The 22,152-nt window shown below is 36.8% G+C and overlaps 1 protein-coding gene across 3 annotated transcripts in view; it reads left to right on the top strand.

The window, feature by feature from the left end:
• Positions 1-1,097: 1,097 nt before the first annotated feature.
• MACC1 (MET transcriptional regulator MACC1) overlaps positions 1,098-22,152 on the top strand; it is a 108,225-nt gene continuing 87,170 nt past the window's right edge. For all 3 annotated transcript variants that reach the window (XM_047753301.1, XM_047753302.1, XM_047753300.1), the window contains exon 1: positions 1,098-1,216. The gene's annotated coding sequence lies outside the window, so the exon portion shown is untranslated. The remainder of the gene's footprint in view (positions 1,217-22,152) is intronic.

Below are 22,152 nucleotides of genomic sequence, written 5' to 3'. Positions count from 1 at the left end.
GAGCTGTGGAATGAGTGACTCAAGGGGAAACTTCACTATGGCTTTGGGTGGATCAGGTAGGATGGGCCACAGGAAGCCCCATGTTCCTTAGGTGTGTGGCATGAAGGAAGGAGGGAGCGAAAGTGTAGAAAATGGAAAAGAAATTTCTCTTTTGTCACCATTCTGCTGTCTGCTTATTTTAGCTGCATCCATCCATTAGGTTCTTGGGCCCAGACAAGGTCTTGTCTATTTCCATTTTATGGGTCTAATGTGAAATAAAAGGCTAGAGACAGACGATGTGTGAACAAATAGAGAAAACACTTTTCTTAGCTTTTGTTTGTTTATTTCTAACACTTTCTTTTTCCCAATGTTGCAAAGAAGTGAAACAACTATTTCACCTTTAATTTTTTACCCAAGTTTTAAAATCTATTTTTCCATTCAATTTTCTTGTTTTTGAATTTTGAGCAATCAGAAGCAATGCTGGAATCTACAGAAGGAAGACACCAAATCAAGGAATGAAAAGAAAAATGGAAGAAAATATCAACAAAGATTCCATTTTCCTCACATTTTAAAAAGCATATTTAAATAAATCTGGGGGATTTGGAAGATGAAGGGTAAAATGTCCCTATTATATCCCTAACGAGTGACATTGCAGTGCTGATGTAGGAGGAACTAGAGGCTTTCAGGACTCACCTGGGAAGTCCTCTTTCACCTCATCCTCAGCTCTGAATCACTCACTGAGAGAGAATCTGGCCAGGCAGGTTCCACACCTGCATGAGGAGGATTCGTTTGCATAAAGAGTTTTTAATTCTTGCCAACACTGAGGGTGCCTTCTTACTCCTTGGCAAACTCTTTTGTTTCCTTTTATAGAAATAGTTTCTATTTACAAATTGTACTTAGATATACCCAGCTGATAAATACATGTTTACTTTTTGCTTTGTTTTTTCATCTTCCTAGGGTGAAACTGTAACCATCCACCCTCTTCTCCTGGTTTCAGGTGAGGAAATTGAATTGTGGGAATTGTAGTTCTTCTAAGCTTTTAAGGTTTCTGATTGGGCGGCCTGGAGCTACACCGGGAGGACTTCTAGTCCCAGGTGGCTCTGTAAGCAGTAGTTCAGGCGCCACTTACAGAGCAAGGCACATTTGCAGAGAGTCCTCCGTTTTGGCAAAATGAGTTCCATTCACTCTACCAAATAATGTTCCTGAAATGAAGAGGCTGGGATTCATTTCCACAACTGTAAGTGCTGTTTTTAAAAATTAATACCCTTTTTACTCTTGATATATAGTACAAATAGAAAATTGTGTCATTTCTAGAACAATTGAACAAACCGAATGTTTCTTCCTTCACAAGCCCTCCTTGGAAAGGAAAAAAGGGAAGGTAATGGATATTCTGTGGGTTTTTACGACATGGTTTAGAATAAATTTTAACACATAGAATAGACTAATATCTTGATAACATGGCATTGGATGAAATAATTTATAAAAAGAGGAGTAAGACATGCAACATTCAAAGTCAATGCAAACAGCAACTAAATCCACTTTGACTTGCTTCAAATATGTAGATGATTGAAATCCCCTGAAATTTTAAAATATTTCAAAAGGTAGCAGCTGTGTTGAAAAGACTGTGGGCATTCAAGTCAGATAAAGTTGGATTCAGGTAGTTCCCATTATGGCTCAGTGGAAACAAGCCTAGTTTCCATGAGGATGTGGGTTCTATCCCTGGCCTCTGTTAGTGCATCAAGGATCCAGTATTGGTGCTGTGGTATAGGTCACAGATGTGGCATGGCTCCCATGTTGCTGTGGCTGTAGCCACAGCTGTAACTCTGATTTGACCCCTAGCCTGGGAACTTGCATATCCTGTGGTGCGGCCCTAAAAAAAAAGTTGGATTCATTGGCCTCATTTCTTATTAGATATGTGAATTGTGGCAAAATGCTTCACCTTTCAAGCCCTAATTTCCACATTTGTAAAGTGGGTATAAAACCTACCTCACTGGATTAATAGAATGAAATTAGCATGTGATATTGTACTAAATAGATGCTTAGGCAATAGCTACTGGATATAATCTTGTCTTCTTTCTAATTAAGTTTCAATTAAGCTTCAAAAACAGATTAAAGAGGCAAAAAAATTATTGTAGGATTCCATTTACATGAGGTATTGAGAGTAGTCAGATTCATAGAAACAGAAAGTAGAATGTGGTTGCCAGGGCCTGGGGAGAGGAAGAAGTAGGAAATCTTTATTAGTGGGTAAAGAGTTTCAGTTTTTCAATTTGAAAATGTTCTAAGATTTGTTGCACAATAATGGGAATATACTTAACACTATTGAACTATACATTTACAAATAGTTAAATGGAAGATTTTATATAATGTGTTTTTACCATAATTTAAAAAAAAAATCAAAAGCATGTAGTGAAAATTCTGGGGCGTTCCCATTGTGGCTCAGTGGAAATGAATCTGACTAGCATCCATGAGGACACAGGTTCAATCCCTTGCCTTGCTCTGTGGGTTAAGTGTCTGGTGTTGCCATGAGCTGTGGTATACGTTGCAGACATGACTTAGATCCACCATTGCTGTCACTGTGGTGTAGGCCAGCAGCTACAGCTCTGATTCAACCTCTAGTCTGGGAACCTTCATATGCCGGGTGTGTGGATTTAAAAAAATGAAAGAAGAAAGGAAAAGAAAATTCTGGTGCCTCCCATTTATTAAGGTGCCTCTGGCTCTTTAAACGGTGTGTCTTTCAGTGGTTCTAATTTTAGGATTGCCTTTGGATCACCTATGTTAGTTAGTGTCTGGTTTTTACATAACAATGATTGGCAGAGAGGAGATGCATTTTTGGTATATTTTTAGAGTTATCTCCACAGTTTTGTGGTGATCCTTTTATATCCTTCTTAATTACATGATTGTCTCTAATTCATAGTAGGGATCTTAATATGACTTCATAGTTATTGTACAGAATATAAAAATTACAAAGTCATAATTATTGGTTACACCTTACTTGAAAACTTTAGATACAACTCAAATGTATTTTTTTTGGTCTTTTTTTGCCTTTTCTAGGGCCGCTCCTGCAGCATATGGAGGTTCCCAGGCTAGGGGTCGAATCGGAGCTGTAGCCACCCGCCTACGCCAGAGCAACAGCAACTCGGGATCTGAGCCATGTCTGCAACCTACACCACAGCTCACAGCAACACCGGATCCTTAACCCACTGAGCAAGGCCAGGGATCGAATCCGCAACCTCGTGGTTCCTAGTCAGGTTCATTAACCACTGAGCCACGACGGGAACTCCTCAAGTGTATTATTTACTTTGGTGTTCTCACATTCCCTGTAGCTAATTTATAAACAGATTATTTTATGTGTCTGTCTTAGAAATAATAAGGCTATTAAGACAGGATCTGTTAAACACCACCCTTCTTAAAATGTATTAGCTAATTTGAAAGATAAAAGATAATTTGGAATCATTGATTTTAAACTTGAAAGCATGTTGTTGAATTTTTGGAAAAATCTTTTCTTGAAAGATCACACTAATGCCTTGCTATCTATTACAACTAAGTGTCCTTCATGGTATTTGGTGATAACAACTAATATTTTTAATAAGTTTGCAAAGTTTTGTATGTGATATACATTAAATGTAATCTCTCTCAGAAACTATGTTAGGAAGTCCAGGGTCGCATTAGAATGAAAACAAAGGCAAAAAAAAAAAAAAAAAAACCCCAAAACTAAAGAAGCACTTGATAAATATAGTATAACATCTAAAAGGGCAACATTGTTTTTGCCGTTGAATGCCTATCTATGGTCTACTTTCTCTAGGAAGTGTCATTTGTTTACTTAACAATTATTTCTTGCAGTCCTACAGTGTTCTCCCACAGGTGTGGGCTTTGGGGTTAAAGAGTGACTGAGGCATAGCACTTGAGGGGGACCTGTTCTACTAGAGGAGATATGTATTCATAAATGGCTAAAGGGAGAACATGCTAATTTATCAATAACTCATGCCATTCCTGGTGTCACTGTTGGTTAATTCCCACTGCTAAGAGTATATGCTGTTCAATATCCTGGGATTAAAGCTGCTTCAATATATCTTTGCTTGAACCGCAATCACTAGAGACCCCCCCAAAAATTTTTTTGAAAAATCGTGTATGAGTCAGTCACAAGCAGAGTGGAGTGACTTCCAAAAAACATTGAAGAAACATGTACCCAGAATGCCAGAGGATGGAGAGGTCGTGGTGTACTGAAAAGCAAGAGGGTACTCTGGGAGGTGCTAGAACTGTATTTTCAGCTAGGCCTGGAAAGATGAACAGAGCTGAAATCATCAGAAAAAGATGAAGAGAATATTTCTTGCAGAGCAGCATTTCCCAAACTTTGCATGAATGAAATGATTTAGGCAATATGTGGACTAGCTAGTGAATAACATTGAGTTACACAGTGAAAAAATTTCTGTATTTTCAAAATGACTTTCAATTCTTCAAGGTCAAAATTTTATTATTGTTGATGCGACTTTAAAATTATTTTAACACTTGTTTAATTCTCCTTTATAACAACAATAGAGTAATAGGCTCAATAATTTAAGCTGACAAAATATTTAGTTATAACTTTTAGAATAACATTTATTTTTATAGTGATCACCTATTTATTCCAATAGATACTGTTTTTTTTTTTTCATTTATGCTACCGATGGAAGTGTACTTTTAAAAGACTTACCTGAACTAAATGAATGGATTTATAGAACTTTTGAATATATGTGGCAATGGAAGAAATCATGAAAAGGTACCAGAATATCTGAAGTTTGGGAAACACTAAGTAGAGGCCACGCCAAGTACAAAAATAGGCTGGTTTTATGTATAGCTAGAAAGGAGGGACATTGAGCATTCTAAGGAGAGAATCCCAGGAGACTTTGTGTGATGATGCTGGAGTAAGTTTGATTGTAGAGGCTTTGAAGGAATTTGCTCTTCAGCTTCTAGATGGTGGAGTTCTAGGGTCCTGACTCAAGCACAGCATAATGAAAGCTGTGCTTTAGAAGAATTATACAAGGAATGACATATGGGTGGGCTGGAGCGCAGGGAACATGAATGTAGAGAAAGTGCTTTGGAAATAGGTTTATCTGAGTATGAATAAATAACAGGTTTGGGGAATGAAAATGGAAGAGAGGGATAGGGAAGTCATTCAACAACAAAGAAGGTTAATAATATCATAATAGAATGATAACAGCCGAGATGCTTTTGAGTTTTTAAAGCTCAGTGACTTGAGAGAATAACTGTTAACACTGAGACAAAAGAGAGCTAGCTAGTTTTTGTGGGTAAATGATCCTTTGTACCTCAGGCAATTTGAAATTGAGGTGAGCTGCCCTTCCAGTGGAAAGGGAAACTGCGTTGTTAATCATGTGGAATTGGAATTCTGGAGAGCCATTAGAGTTGGTCAGAGGAATAGAGGCAGCAAGCAAGTACTGCCCTTAGTAAAATGAAACTTAGATCTGTTCTGCCTCATTCATGGAGGAATGCTGAAGAATGAGAATCTCCAGGTTCTGAGGGATGGATAAGGGAAAGAAGAGCAGGTTGACTCATTCCTTCCAAGATTTTATTTTGTCTTGGGGGTTCTCTCTTGATTACTGTCGCTGCCACCTTGCTCAGAGATGAGACTTTCTTATAGGGTCCTTGCTAGGAATAAACAGAAACATCTTAATCTCTAGCCAGGAAAATAGCTCCCAGATTTACTTTCTGGGAATGATAGAGAGGAGTTTTGTGTGTCTTTTATTTTCATTGGGAAAAACACTTAATTTAGAAGTTTCCCTAAAAGATGCAATACATAGTAGATTGGTATTTAAAGTAGATATATATTACAGAGACTTAAATACTCACCTTTTAGCTTAACAAATAGGAATGCTCTCCCTGATTCTGTTTCTCCCTTTCCTATCTCAGGACTCACTATTCTCCTGTCCTTGTAGATTTTCTCCATTGTATGCTTTTATTCTTTTATCTCTTTCTATTTTTATGTTTTATTCTTTCTACTTCTATGTGAACATATCCATAAATTGTTTTAATGTATAACATTTTTATGTAAACATTAGAGTATACATTGTTCACTTACTCTTTTCTTTTAACCTTGTACTTTTGAGATTAATCCATATTGATTATTATAGCACAACTTATTAGTTCTCATAGTGATATGGTATTTTGCTATCATAAGTAGCACTATAAATGATATTCTTATACATGTCATTTGTGTATGATGTAAGAATTACTCTTGTGAATATTTCCAGGGAATATATTTGCTGATCCATTGGCATATGCATCTTCAAATTAATGAGATACTGATTTTTTTTCTAAAATACTTATACCATATTATATTTGTAGACAAAATGAATGAGAGTTTCTCTTTCTCTCCAATCTCAACATGCTTGTTTCTCTTACATGTTCTAGTTAAATAATCTTTCCATATGTAACTGAAACCAGACACTTGTGGCATCTTGGAGACTCAGCTATGTTTGGAACACTGTAATCTCTAAAACATAGTGGAAAATTTGATCTCAAATCAACTTCTTTGTTTCTTAGCCTATGGTGTGAGAGATTGAACAGTTTTTCCATTTAACAGACATTAATAATGATGATGATGATTATAACATCTGTTAACAGTATTTGAATGCTTACCATGTACTAAGTGCTGTCTTAAGTCCTTTAATTAAAATATCGTATTTAATTAATTTGACGGGAAGATAATTATGTTATGCCAATTTTAGAGATGAAGAAATTAATTCACAGAAATACCATGTCAATACTTAGTAAGCAGGGATGGTAGAATTCATAGCTACTCAGTCTATTCCAACTAAGACATGTGCGAAAGTGTAGGTGGCAACAGACTCGGGAAATAGACATCCAAGTATCGGAGTTCTTAATTTTTGAAAGTTTAAAATCTAGTTAATATTGAAATAACATCAAAAGCACATAATGAAGTGATGAGAAGTGTCGAATAAGTCATATTTGTACTTGGGAGAATTTAATTTTCCCTAGGAAAATTGGAGAATGTTTCTTATAGGTGATCAAACTTTACTGAGCCTTGAAAATGAGAAAAAGGAAGTTAAGGAGACAAAAAATAAAGGGAGTAGCTTTTTAGAAAATATGATGAAGTGGAAAGTACAAGATATATTGGGTAAAGTTATTTTATGCAATCATAACTCAACCAATAATTTCTGAACATCTACTATGTATGAAGGAGCTAAATTGTGGGACATAGCAGTGAGCAAGAAAGACACTATCTCTCCCCATAGATGAGTATGCTTAGAAATGTTGTGTTTGGGGAACTGGGGGCAAACTGTGAAGGGAATGAGATTGAAAAGATAGCTTACCGCTAATTATGAAGTATTTTCAAATATCTGCCTTAAGAATTGTCCACTTCATTCTGAAGGCAGTGAGGAATCAGTGTGAGTCACTCTGAGGTGAGTGCCATTACTCATTTATTTATTCAGTAAACACTTATTCTACCTGTGCTTTGCTTAGTGATAGGGATAGAGGGAGTGACAAATATGTCTGTAAAATCAATAATACAGTGTGAGAAATAGGGCAGGGGGTACACAGGATAACATTGCCTAACCCAGGCTGGAGAAGTGTGGTGAGAAGAGGGAACCATGGTAGGAGATACTCCAAAGTGATTTTGGGGATAAAGGAAATTGCTTGAAAAATATTGACAACTGATGGCCAATAAGCACATGAAAAAATGCTCAACATCACTGATTATTAGAGAAATGCAAATCAAATCTACTATGAGGTACCACCTCACACCAGTCAGAATGGCCATCATTAAGAAGTCCACAAATAATAAATATTGGAGAGGGTGTGGAGAAAAGGAAATGCTCCTGCACTGTTGGTGGGAATGTAAATTGGTACAGCCACTATGGAAAACAGTATGGAGATACCTCAGAAAACTAAATATAGAACTACCATATGACCCAGCAATCCCACTCTTGGGCATACATCCAGACAAAACTTTCCTTAAAAAAGACAGATGCACCCACATGTTCATTGCAGCACTATTCACAATAGCCAAGACATGAAAACAACCTAAATGTGCATCAGCAGGTGATTGGATTAAGAAGATGTGGTATATATACACAATGGAATACTACTCAGCCATAAAAAGGACAAAATAATGCCATTTATAGCAACATGGATGGAACTAGAGACTCTCATACTGAATGAAGTAAGTCAGAAAGAGAAAGACAAATACCATATGATATCACTTATATCTGGAATCTAATATACAGCACAAGTGAAACTTTCCACAGAAAAGAAACTCATGGACTTGGAGAATAGACTTGTGGTTGCCAAGGGGAAGAAGGAGGAAGTGGGAGGGACTGGGACTTGGGGGTTAATACATGAAAATTATTGCATTTGGAATGGATAAGAAATGAGATCCTGCTGTATAGCACTGGAAACTATATCTAGTCACTTATGATGGAGAATTATAATGTGAGAAAAAGAATGTACATATGCATGTGTGACTGGGTCACCTTGCTGCACAGTGGAAAACTGATAGAAAACTATAACCCAGCTATGATGGAAAGAATAGAAATCATTTAAAAAAATTGACAACTGAGTTTAGTCTTTTATAAAACAGCTTTTTTTTTTTCCCAAAAAATGTTGCATGTTCACTGTAGAAACTTGAAAACCACAATCATACTTATCAAGGATGTACATCTTTAAGATTTGTGTATATATCCTGTTAGTTTTTTATGCCTATGGTAGATACTGAGAATGAATGACTTAAATAAATGTTATCTGATCATTTTAGTTCACTTGACAATATACTATATTTTTCCACATTATTGTATGTCTTTTATAACTTTTAAATTTCTTATCTGCATGTGATATTATATTGCATGTGATATATAATGAATCCTCTACTGTTGAAAATACATTTCTCTCAATATTTGCTGTTGTGAATAGGACCTCATTGAACATTGTTGTACAAGCGTCTTAAGATATCTGATTACTTTTGGAGTTCCCGTTGTGGCACAGAGGAAACGGATCCGACTAGGAACCATGAGGTTGCGGGTTTGATCCCTGGCCTCGCTCAGTGGGTCAAGGATCCAGCGTTGCTGTGAGCTATGCTGTAGGTTGCAGACATGGCTCAGATCTGGCGTTGCTGTGGCTCTGGCGTAGGCTGGCAGCTACAGCTCCGATTAGACCCCTAGCCTGGGAACCTCCATATGCCACGGGTGCGGCCCTAGAAAAGACCAAAAAAAAAAAAAGATATTTGATTACTTTCAAAGATAAATTTCTAGAATTTGAATTATTATAAGTCCTTTTACCCACTAAAACTCCTGACCATATCATATAAGAGAAGGAAAGTTCTTATAGGCTACTTAATAAGATACTGAATTGATGAAACTGGCATTTTAGATATATCATTTTAAATACATTGTAAAAGGAGAATAGACAATATTTCAGGCAACATGCCAGGTAGAATTTATTGTTGAATTCTAAATGAAAAAAAAAAAAAGATCCTGCACAAATGAAATCACATTTGTGATGGAAAGTGATAGGATATTTTAGAGAGATTAATTTTGCAGAAATTAGTGCATTAGGTACAGTGACTCAGGGGCAGGAAAGCAGTAAAATTGATTAAAGATTATCTCTCAGTTTCTGACATAGGCAACTAACTGGGTGGATGATAGTGTCCTTGTTCACTCAGATAGAGAAGATAGGAGAAACAGGTTCAGTTGAGGCTAGTGGACTTTGACATGCCTGTGACAATCCACAGGGAGAAACTGCTTAAGCAGTTAGACAGATCTGGGAGTCAGAAGTGCAAATGAGTTAGAGATGGAGAGTGTGAGAGTCATCAATACCTAGGTGTAGCTATAGGTATAGATGTAGTCATGGATGTAGATGAGATCTCCCAGAGTATTAAAGACTAGACTACAGCATGAGAAGAGTAGGGTGTTCTGGTGGTACCCCTCTGACATGATAATAGCAGTAAGTCTTAGTCAGGGTGAAAACAGTTATAGTGGAGACTGAAAAGCAGAGGCCAGAGAAACACAAGAAAATCCAGTGAGAGTACAATGAGTGAAGACAAAGTAGAATTTTTTAGGAAGGGAGAAGTTAACAGTGTCACGTGTCACAGCAAGGCCTAATAAGAATGAAAAGTATCTTTTATATTTCACTGCAAGTTTTATCTAGAGAAGTTTCAGAAGAATGACAGGGGCAGACACTAGAATGCCATGACTAGATGTGTGTTTTAGTAAGATGACTTTAGTGGCAGTTAGTAGAATGGCTCCAGAAAGGAAGTAATACAGCTAATCCAGAGCAGCTGCCATGGTGTTGAATAGAAAGAGATTGTGGCAGTAGGATTTATCAAGTAGGTGAATATGTGTGACAGAGAGGATGGAGTCTAAGACCTTAATCCAGTATGACTGAGAAGACTAAAACCATCAGCAAGGTAGAGTTCAGAAAGATATTTTTTGTTGGTAGTAGACAAGGAAGGAAAGATGAGTTCTGCATTGGATATGTTGATTAGAGGTATATATGGGATGTATAAGAGAATGATAGCATTCACACGGAGATTTTCTGAAGGTGGCTGTTCTGGCTCTATAGCTCAGGGCAGACATATGGGTTAGAGACACAGATCACTGAGCTTTTCCCATAAAAATGGAATTTGGAGTCATGAGTAAGCCTGGTATAGCTCACAGAGATCACTTAGTGTGAGAAGAACAAGAAAACCATGAGGAATATTCATTTAACAGGTAACGTAGGAGAAGCCACTGAAAAAAACAGGGGAGGAATGATCAAAGCAATAGCAAGAAGCCCTAGGATAATTCAAGAAAGTAGAGGAGAGGCTAGTTTTAGGTCAAGGTCATTAGCCAATGTCGTTATCAAGTCAGTCATCAGCAGGGAAGCAGGAATGGGACCAAGGAAGACCTTTGGGATCTGGGCTTTTTCCAACTCCTGTTTTGTACTGAAAAATACTTTTTAGGATATTTATTGTAATACTGTAATTTATGCTGTCCTCTAGGCTTTTTTCCCCCTCTTCTCAATTTCTTTTTCCTTTTGTATGAAACTAAATGCTTAATTTTGTTTAATTCTCTACCATAGCTTTCAATTTCTCTTCCTTACTGAAATTACGAGAAATATTTTATGACCAAATTTACATTTCTAGAAACTAGCCAGTTTTGACCTCAAGAAAATTTATCAAAGTAAAACTTTAGACGGGTTTTCCTTCCCACTTTTTTCCATTAAAAAAATAAATTTTGTTAATTTACATATAAATTCATATATCAAACTGTTTTATTTGCTGTAACTTTCTCTTTTATACCTACAGCATAAATATAATTCTAGACCCTCAGACTAAGGTTCTAGGAAGAATCTCTTTGGCCTTTGCTGATTGAAAAATAGCAAGCAAAGGACAGTCTCAAGCAAAGTGAACAGTCTCTGCTTACTAGGCAATTCTCTTTTTGAATAATTTTAATAAAGTGAAAATTCAGTAAAAAGTATTGCTTGGTATTGAATATCAAGAATCAAACATCATTTTCCAGTTTAAAGATTAATTCCGAGAGTTCTTGTCATGGCCCAGAGGTAATAAACCTGAGTAGTATCCATGAGGATGCAGGTTCAATTCCTGTCCTCACTCAGTGGGTTAAGGATGTGGCATTGCCGTGAGCTGTGGTGTATGTCACAGATGTGGCTCAAATATGGCATTGCTGTGGCAGTGGTGTAGGCCAGCAGCTGCAGCTCTGATTCAGTCCTTAGCCTGGGAACTTCCATATGCCGAGGGCACAGCCCTAAAAAAAAAAAAAAAAAAAAGAAGAAGTAAAGGTTAATTGTTCGGTATTTCCGTGTAGTTTACAAACTTACAGTAAAATATATACATTTTTTGTTATGCCTATAATCCAGCCTATTTTTCTGTACTCTCTTGGGAAAACATGTTTGTTATAGCTCACCTATTAATTGAAAAATATAGATTAATTTATTCTGTCTGTGGTGTTTCATTTGTTTCAAAATGCTATAAATGAACTGGTCAATTATGTGGAAAGAGCATTTCGGTTGGATGTACACACAGCTATGTCTGAATGTCCAGGCTGAAAAAAAAAGATGCTGGAGACTTCGTACCAAACCAAATGGAACGACTTGAAGATAATGTTTTAAAAAATTAAACAATGAATTGGGGAAGTTCCCTTCATGGCTCAGTGGTTAACAAACCCAACTAGGATCCATAAAGATGTGGGTTCGATCCCTGGACTCCATCAGTGGGTTAAGGACCCGGCAGTGCTGTGAGCTGTGGTATGGGTCGAAGATCCAGCTTGGATTCCCTTTTGCTGTGGCTGTGGCAGAGGCCGGTGGCTACAGCTCAGATTTGACCCCTAGCCTGGGAACTTCCATATGCCGTGGGTGTGGCCCTAAAATAGCATTAAAAAAAACACAATAAGTAGGGATAAATGTATACACACACACACACACACACACACACACACACGCGCGCACGCGCACACACACACACACACACACACACATATTTACAAAGTTTTTTAATGTAAAGTAATTCTTACCAAAATTAAAAATCCAAATAATATGAAAGCATCTAGAATGTAAAGTAAGCTGAAACTACAGGTTTCAGATTTTCTAGTCTGCAGATCCTCTCAGAATTATAGCATGGCAGCTTTCATTGCATATAAAGATACCACATTGTTTTTTACCACAGTGGTTGTAAGTTTTTTTTATACATCTCATATTGATGATTTCTATGTAATTTCCAGTCTTTAGCTACTGTTAACACAGCTGCAGTGATCAAGAATGTTAAATTGGAAAATTTGGCCAATATTCTAAGATTATTGGTTTCAGATATCAAAAAGATGTATCTGACTAAAATCCCAAATAGGAATATTTTCACACTTCTTGATTTGTCATCCACTCCCAGGTTATGAAGAAAAATAAAGGGGGAAAAAAAGGGTGAGAATTTTGTTAGAATGATTTTTGAAGAGCTAATTCAGTGTAGAGAGGTAGAAATGAGGGATGGTCCTTTGCTACCTCAAGCTTAGAAGAAATAGCTTCCCTGTGTACTCCTGGAGGCTTAATGTCTTTTTCTGCTAGAAAACCAGAACTGAGGGAGGCATAACTAACAGAAGAATTAGATGCATCACTCACTTCACGGGCAGTGTAGTCATAAGCTTCTGAGGATTCCCCAAAGCTCGCTCATGTACTTGTGCTCACACATACCACCCCCCATACTCAGCATCAGTGACAAACATTGAAGAGGCAAAGCCAGCCTTCAATACCAGCAGAGTAAAAATGTTCTGCTTTATTCATCTCTTTTCTTCCCCATTCTCCAGTTTTGGAGGCTTCAATAACAGGAGCTTGCAAGTTGAGTGATGAAGTAGGTGAGGTAGAAAAAGAGAAGGTGTGCACAGCAACCCCCCTGACCCTCCCACACAGAAGGCTGTAGGCTTGTAGGACATGGGGGCCAGGGAAATCTGTCTTACACTGGAATGTTGGTGTGATGATGGAGATATTGGATGGGGCATTCTAATTTAAGAATCAAAACTGAATTTTGCAACTTTAAGTAACCACAGAGTTTTCTTTAAATCTAAGTCTGACCAGAAGATACACAGGGCCAACTGGGGAATTTTCATCAGTGGTATTGGGAAAAACTCCCCCCAATGAATGCATTTTTAAAAGGAAAGTGGTGGACAAAAATACAATTGCACTCTGATTCATCTCACAAATTTTCTTTAAAACTGTTACATATCTTTCCTTAAACAAGGACAATATATCTATGGATTCCCAGAGGAGGGTAGAGTTAATTAACTTGCAGAAGGAAAAAAACTGAAACTAAAACTCTACTGTAGAAAGAGTGTGGAGAGCATTTCCAGTGTGGTGATTTGGCTTTTAAATTTTAACATAATTAAAATTAGCTAAAATGAAAAATTTGGTTTCTCACTTGCAGTATCCTTATTTCAAGTGTTCAGTAGTTACATGTAACTATTGACTACTTGATATGACAGAGCAGATACAGAAAATTCCCCAAATGACAGAATTTTTGTTCTTTATCACAGACATTACACCATTTAATTCTAATAAAACATAGTGAAAAAGATATATATAAAAATTAAAGATCTGGGAAATTTAGAATCTTGATCTAGTTCTTTAATTATAGGTCCCATGTTCTTTCCTCTGAACCATATTAGTTGACCCTCAAGGCAAGTATAAAGTCAGCTTCACTTTACTTTCAAAATACAACAGGGATTATTCTAAAATGCAGAAATTCCTGAGGAAAGGAAGCTTTGCTCATCTCTATGTCATAACTGGATTTGGGAAATACAGTCTTGTTTTCCTCCTATTTTACATATATAAAATTTATTTATTCAACTAAAAGACTTTTAATGAGTAAGAAAAGTTTTAGTAGCAATAGCAAAGTACTAAATAACTACACTTGTCTGTATTTTCCCTTCACTTTGGTATACTTCTCTGAGAACCTACTCACTGACTTGATTATGCATAGTTGTTTTAAGACCACATTTCCTCTTTGTATTATCTTTTACAAATGAAAATATATGAAATTCCTAATTCAACTGTTGTTTCACACTAAACATCTAATGTTATGTGGATGTAACTTTTTTTATTGCAGAAAGAAAATGCAGGAGCAAATTGAAAAATAAAAAAACAATTAGGAGAAAGTTGTTTTAACACACACACTTCTCCCTTTATACCCAGAAATGTCTGACTGGTTCACAGACTCAGTGGGAGCAAGGGCAGAGGAGGCACTCAAGCTGTGTGTCCTCAGATGCTAAAGCCCAAAAATGGAATCTAAGGAGGTCCTGAATGCAAAACCTAAAGATATGACTTGGAATCCTTAGAGAGCTCAGGAATGGAAGACAAGGAGTGAATTGGGCTCTGTCCATTCTCTCCATCTTAGGATCACTTTCCTATTCAGGCTGTTGCCACCTCTCCTTGCTCTAGTTCTACTCCACCTTTTGCTTTCCATCTTTCTAAGATGTAAATCATAAATTGGATCATGTCATTCCCTTATTTTAAACTCTTCTGTATCCTCTCTCTTTTAGACTAAAGTTCATGTTCCTCACAAGACCACTCAGTACCAGCCTGGTCTTTGCATTCTTTCCTCTTGCTACTTCCCGAGTCTTCCTAGCTCTGTCCCTACCTCACTGCTACAACCTAGCCTTTCTGCACTGCTTACTGCTTCCTGAATGAGCCATGCCACTTGTTTCCATGCCCACATGCCAGCTCCACACTGGACTTTGTAGGGAAAAGAAGGATAAACAGTGCTTCAGGTAAAAGCACTTGTGTGTCATTTTCCTTTTACCTGAAGCACTTTTTATCCTTCTTTTCCCTACAAAGTCCAGTGTGGAGTTGGCATGTGAAACCAGATAGCTCAGCCTCCAGAGCCCATTTCATAAACACTACGTGATACCATGGGGCAGACAGGCTGAAGGACTTGTCCTATTTTCTCATATCTCATGATCCTAGCTGTTACTTTAACCCCTCTCCAATATAACTGCACACTGTATCCACTTTCCTCTGGGTCTTACCAGTACTCATTAAGGTGATCTTTATATCTGATTCATCCATTCAGATGATATAGTATCACTTCTCTTTTTAGGATATATATTTTCATTTTTATTTATTTATTTATTTTTTCTTTTTTAGCCACCCCAGCCACATATGGAAGTTCCCAGGTCAAGGACTGAATCCAAGCCAGAGCTTTGACCTCTGCCATAGCTACAACAATGCCAGATTCTTAACCCACTGCCCCAGGCCAGAAGTGGAACCTGTGCCCTCACAGAAACAAGCCAGATCACTAACCCACTGTGCCACAGTGGGAACTCCCTAGACTATATATATATATATATATATATATATATATATATACACATACACATATATATGGAAGTTCCCAGGCTAGGGGTTGCATCAGAGCTGCGGCTGCAGGCCTATACCATAGCTATGGCAACACAGGATTCAAACCTCATCTGCAACCTACATCACAGCTTGCAGCAACATGGGATCCTTAGCCCACTGAGTGAGGTCAGGGATCAAACTCTCATCCTCTGGACACTATGTCAGGTTCTTAACCCACTGAACCACAACAGTAACCCCTATATTTTTAAATGAAAGAAATTTAAAAATAGAAAATTCATCCTGCCAAATAATACCCAGTCATCTTTGAAGACTTTACAAAAGAGATGAGGAACTACCTGAGTAGGCTTAGGTTTATACTTTCCTGGATGCAGAGTGATATGAAAGATATTTAATAATGGATATGGTATGGACACTGGCTTATTACAATGGATGTTGGTCAGCATATAGTACCCAGTGTTGTCACTGAATATTCATTCTGCCTGGAAGCAGGGGATAGACATGAAAATATTGCCTTGCTTTTATAAACTTTTAGTATTGGATAACACCCATGTTTCTAGGAAGCCTAGGATGGCAAAGGGTGTCTTAGGAGCCTAACTGTGGGAATATTTCTCCTGGTTCAGGCAAAAAGGAAATTAGGTACTGATGGCTGAGTGCATTGCTTTGGCTCCCCTCTTAAGTAATTACATAGCTTGACCTCTCATGTCTTGAGTTGACTTTGGCTCTTTTCTGAACTTGAAATTCCCTATAATTAACCTATGCACTCTTGCCTGTTGCAATTTGACAACAATTTACTTTCTCTTCCAGGATTTGTTGTTCTGATCAGTAAGTTGGTTGAGATTGTTGATACCAGAGGTCTCTAAGTAATTTCTTTTTTTCTTGGATGTTATGATTTTATTCAGTTTATTATTATTATTATTATGAAATATAACTTAGTAGTGTTTGTTACAGGGAGAGGCATTTTTATGTTTATCTGTGGCTCTCTATTTCTAGTAATCTTTTAAATGATTGTCTATGTGTATGCCTACAAAATGGTATAGATAGCTGTTTTCCTTTATTTTCTAATAAATTTGCTAATGGTTGTAGGATATGTCTAACTCACAGTTGCTTCAAAACTGTTTGCAAGGCATTTTTTTCTTTATGAAAATATATTTAATTCACAACTTTCTTATTGGTTCACTTTATAGAACATTTAGTTTTATTTTTTAATTTATTTAAAAATTGTTTTAATATGAAAAATAAATAAGAATTATTTTAAAATAAAATAATGTATTTTTATTGAAGAAGTTTGTAAGGATTGAAAGTGGATTATTCTGTGGTATTATTTTTGAATAACACTTTATGTTCTTTTGACTACTACTCACCTCTATGATTTCCTCCTCATTCATTTTTGGGGTTTAATTCTTATGTTCATAAGTTCTCTGTTGTTGCTATGTACTTCCTATTTAATTTAAGCAATTGTGCCTATTCCCTCATTCTAATCCTCATTTCAGAATATGGCTCTGAAGTGACTGTTTCCTCATAATTATGTGATGATCTTCCTGTTGTTGGAGGGTGTGGTGGGGGAGGGTGGTACTAGAGCATGGTGTTGGCTTCAGGCCAAGAGGTTGCCAGAGTGTTTATTGTGCTGAGTAAGGCAGGCCAAGCATTTCACCTGTGTACTTATCAGTATTTCATGGGCTGAGCTGCTACATTTGACACTCTACCAAGTACTCCCAGGTCCCTTCTCTGGGTAATTCCCTTTTGCCTCAGATATCTTTGTCTAGGATGGTGCCTTTTTTTTTTTTTTTTTTTAGTGTGTTTGAATTGGAGAAGTTCAGTTCTGCCAGCTCTTTGTCTGTGACCACATTCCCACCTTTGTAGCTAATGATTTTCCCTTCTACTCCCAGCTTCCTTGCGTAAGTATTGTATAAACCACGTAATCTGTCTGTGTCTCAATTTCTTATCTGTAAAAAGAGCTAATAACATCGGCTACTTTTCTGCTAAGATAGTCCTGAGGATTAATGAACTGATTTTCAAAAGACAAGTGTCTAAGATGATAGGCCTTCCATAAATTCAAATTACTATTATTATCATCCTCCCTTTTTACTGCCATCAGAATAATAATTCATGGCAGAGCCTCCTTGGCCTGCCCACTTGTATCTCTCAAAAGTGTCTTATCTTAATAAATCTGTTTCTTAAAAAAAAGAAAAAAAAGAAGAATTCACGTAGGATCTAGTATTTGTAAAGAGGTTTGCATTTTTAAGTATTTTACAGTCTTTAATAATTTAGAAAAGCTTTTCTCTCCACAATCTCAGCATCATACTTTTGTGGACAAAGGATTTACTACTTTGTAGATCTTGTTTTCACAAACTCTTCATTGTTCTGCCAATTCCAATTATCAGTCCTATTTTGTCTTCCATTTGAAGGATTTGTTTTATACCAAGGCTTATTGGGGAGTATGAGATTTATTCTTCTGATTGAATAACTTGGATAATATAAATGTAATTTGACTTATAAATCACTGACCCTTATGAAAATATTGTTTCGTTAGAAGGAAACTGGAGAGACTAAAAATGAGACTGAGATCTGAATGGAGAACTCCATAATGGAGACTTGGACCAGGCAGACTTCAGGAGCTTATCAAGACATGATTTAATAAGCATAGGGTGGAGCCTGGATAAAATGTTGACTTGTCAGGATAAGCTTTAAATGTTTACACTGGCCAGTGGATTCCCTTTTATCCCCTCTGCCCCACTATCCATTAAATTGAGTCCTTGGCAGTCCCACTTTGGTCATTGTTTATACCCTGAACTAGCATTATACACTTGGCTCTTTATCCCTCTTGATCTCCCATGCTGCCTTTGGATCCAGTGCCTAATTCTGGTTCAGAAAAGTCCCTGGGACTTTACCCAGGCACTAGTTTAATTAGTGCCAGGTTTTTCCCAGCACTCATGGAAAGGGATTAGGTAATGCTTTGATCAATATCTTTTTGGCAGTGATTTGCTTCTCTTCCCCCCACTTTTCTCCATACCCCAGGTATCCTGTACTCTCTGGGACATCCAGATATATGTTGTCTTCCTGAGGTTTCTTTGCTAATACCTAAACTTAGACCTTCCTCTAATTTCCTTCTCTACTTGGATGAGTCAGTGCAGTAACTGGAAGAAAGTCTGCCCTCATGACTTTGGTATTTCAGAGTTTCACCGCTAGGGAGTGGTATTTTCTTCTTATGATTCTTGTAATTGTTTATGTTGAAATGTTTTTTATTAAATAAATATTTATATAAATGAAATTACCCATATATTCTAGTGGACATAATAAGCCTATATATCATAAGGAATAAAAATGAAAAAAAAAACAACAATAAATGATAGCTTTGGATCATTTCTCCTAAAGCCATGATGTTAAGTCTACTAGATGATCAAAATTTGACTCAAACTTTTTCGTTCCATCTGAAGTTGAGTGTGAAGAATAATGACCTTCAACTTTGTAGCTCAAACATGGCTTTTTCAAAACTTTACATGATGTTTTCAAAGTTTATCAGGATCTTTGTGCATCATGAAATTACATTCTACTTTCTTAATTTTTTTAAAGAATTATTATTATTTTTTTCTTTTTTTAATTGTTATTTCCCCAGTGCAATTTTTTTTCTACTGTACAGCATGGTGACCCACTTACACATACATGTACACATTCTATTCTCTCACAATATCATGCTCCATCATAAGTGACTAGACATAGTTCCCAATGCTACACAGCAGGATCGTTTTTGTCTGGAGGCATTTATAAAATAAACCATGCTCCCAAGTTTATTCAGTCCTCAATTTATTGACAGTGGTACATAAGGACCTGTATAGATTTTACTAATGGACAAAAGAATTTGATATATATTATGTTCGAAAAACAGAGTCAGATCAACTTTTTAAATGTCCAAGAAAGAAAAACAAGTTGTCACTAAGATTCCACAGCATCTTTATCTTATCTATGCTTATTTAATACACGAAAAATGCAAGGCCAAATGATTTTTACTTATAGGGTCAAAAAATTTAGATCCTTTAGTTTTGAATAGGGAATAGGCAACACACAGAACCAGTTGAAAGCAAACCCATAAAGAAGAGAGGGCCCAGGTCAGCCTAGGAGGAAGAAAAGAAAGAGAAAATAATGTTTGCTGCCTTGTTGAATTTAAGAAAATCTTAGACTCTCTTTAGTTTTTAATAAAATTCCAAATAACTCAATAATTTTCAGATACCACCATTTTAATTTTAAGCCAATATTGGGATTGAACTTTCTGTTGTGACAAAAATAAACATCTGGCATTCAGGGAACCTGAGAGCTGATGTTGTCCAAATCACCACCTCAGTGGTTTTAGATAAATCACAACTTCAAAGCCACAGTTTCCATATTTATACAAAAAAGACAATTGAATTTGATTGATAGTTTTCAAGTAGGTACCATGGGAAACTGAGTTCTTTGGAGTGATTACAGAGCCCCCATTGCAGTGAAAGTTGTGACTAACAAGGTGAAGATGATGGGCGTTTATCCCCTTACCTTTCAAACAGATGAACTTTGCTTTTATTTATTTGTTTCCCAATATTATTTCTTTAAATTTTGCACAGTATTTCATTTGAAGAAATTGGTTGTCCATGCATGAGAGAATTATGTTTGAAACCATCCAATTAAATTATTCCTGGGAGTTCCCTTAGTGGCTCAGCGGTTAATGAAACCAACTAGGATCCATGAGGATGCGGATTTGAGCTCTGGTCACACTCAGTGGGTTAAGGATCTGGTGTTGCTGTTAGCTGTGGTGTAGGTCTCAGATGTGGCTTGGATCCCATGTTTCTGTGGCTATGGCATAGGCTGGCAGCTGTAGCTCCAACTCGACCACTAGCCTGGGAACCTCCATGTGCTGCAGGTGTGGTCCTAAAAAGCAAAAAGCAAAAAAAAAAAAAAAAAAAAAATTCCTAATGTCCTTTCTTTCTTTCTTTCCCTTTTTTTTTTTTTTTTGGTCTTTTTAGGGCTGACCTGTGGCATATGGAAGTTCCCAGGATAGGGGTTGAATTGGAGCTATGGCTGCTAGCCTATGCCACAGCAACACCAGATCCTAGCCATGTCTGCGACCTACACCACAGCTCATGGCACCCCTGGATCCTTAACCCACTGAGCGGGACAAGGGATAGAACCCGCATCCTCATGGATACTAGTAGGGTTCACTACTACTGAGCCACAATGGGAACTCCCAAATTATTCTTAATGTCCTTTCATTTTAAAGATATGTTTCTATGACAGTTAATGATAATATATGTTGGATATAACACATATGTACATATGTATATATATTATTTGACATATTTGTATTCTAGCTTTCCCAAATATGACTTAAAACACCCAATCATGAAAATACACATATAAGAAAATTAAAAACCATTAAAATAAAATCTAAGCCTCATATAATAATGACAAGGTAATGGGTTGGGTGAAGAGATTAATTATATTAAAAAAATTAACAAAAAATCAGGGATATGGGAAGCTACTTTAAATGCACAAAAACCCACTCTAAGCTTCCTAGTAGCCAAGGTAATACCCAAAGCATGAGAGGATACTAGTCTATTAATAAAGGAAAACATTAAAATTGGGAAGAAGAAACTTTTCCTATCCCCAAACTCTGATAATAATCTGTAACACATGGCTTTATATGAAAACATAATGGGCAAATTCCCTGATTACAGTTTTACAAAAATATTATATATGGTCATATATCATTTTTCCCAGCAGTAAAAACCAAGAAAGTAGTGCTAAGCCATCAGTCTGTTAAGGCCATCTTGCTAACATGCTGTAATAATATGCTTTAGCTTTTTTTTTTTTTAAGTTTTATTGAAGTATAGTTGATTTACAATATTGTGGTAATTTCTCCTGTACAACAGTGATTCAGTTATACATGTATGCACATCCAGTCTTTTTCAGATTCTTTTCCCTTATAGATTATCACAGAATATTGGGTAGAGTTCCCTGTGCTATACAGCAGGTCCCTGCTGGCCAGTCATTCCCTATATCCTGTTATGCTTTGCTTCTAAAGTTGTCTTCATTGCACTTGATTTACCTGGAAGGATGCCGTTGTGAGACATAGCTGAAAGGCAGACTTTCCTTATTATTTGTGAGTACAGGAAAATGATGTTTTGTGTGATAATAAAGTTCCTGACATGGTTTCGCTTTCACAGTTGTCCATTAGACCTCAGCCAGAGGAGCCCACAGGTTGAACTGGCTTTCAGCCAGTACCTTGAGTGACTCGGGTGTGAGCTTTTAAGAGTACAGTGAAAGGAGCGAGGCTCACTTAAAAGGCTTTTTATACTTCTT

The sequence above is a fragment of the Phacochoerus africanus genome, chromosome 11 (assembly GCF_016906955.1).
Source record: "Phacochoerus africanus isolate WHEZ1 chromosome 11, ROS_Pafr_v1, whole genome shotgun sequence".
Taxonomy (NCBI): domain Eukaryota; kingdom Metazoa; phylum Chordata; class Mammalia; order Artiodactyla; family Suidae; genus Phacochoerus; species Phacochoerus africanus.
Note: the sequence above shows the minus strand (reverse complement) of the source record. Positions and strands in the feature narration are given on the sequence as shown.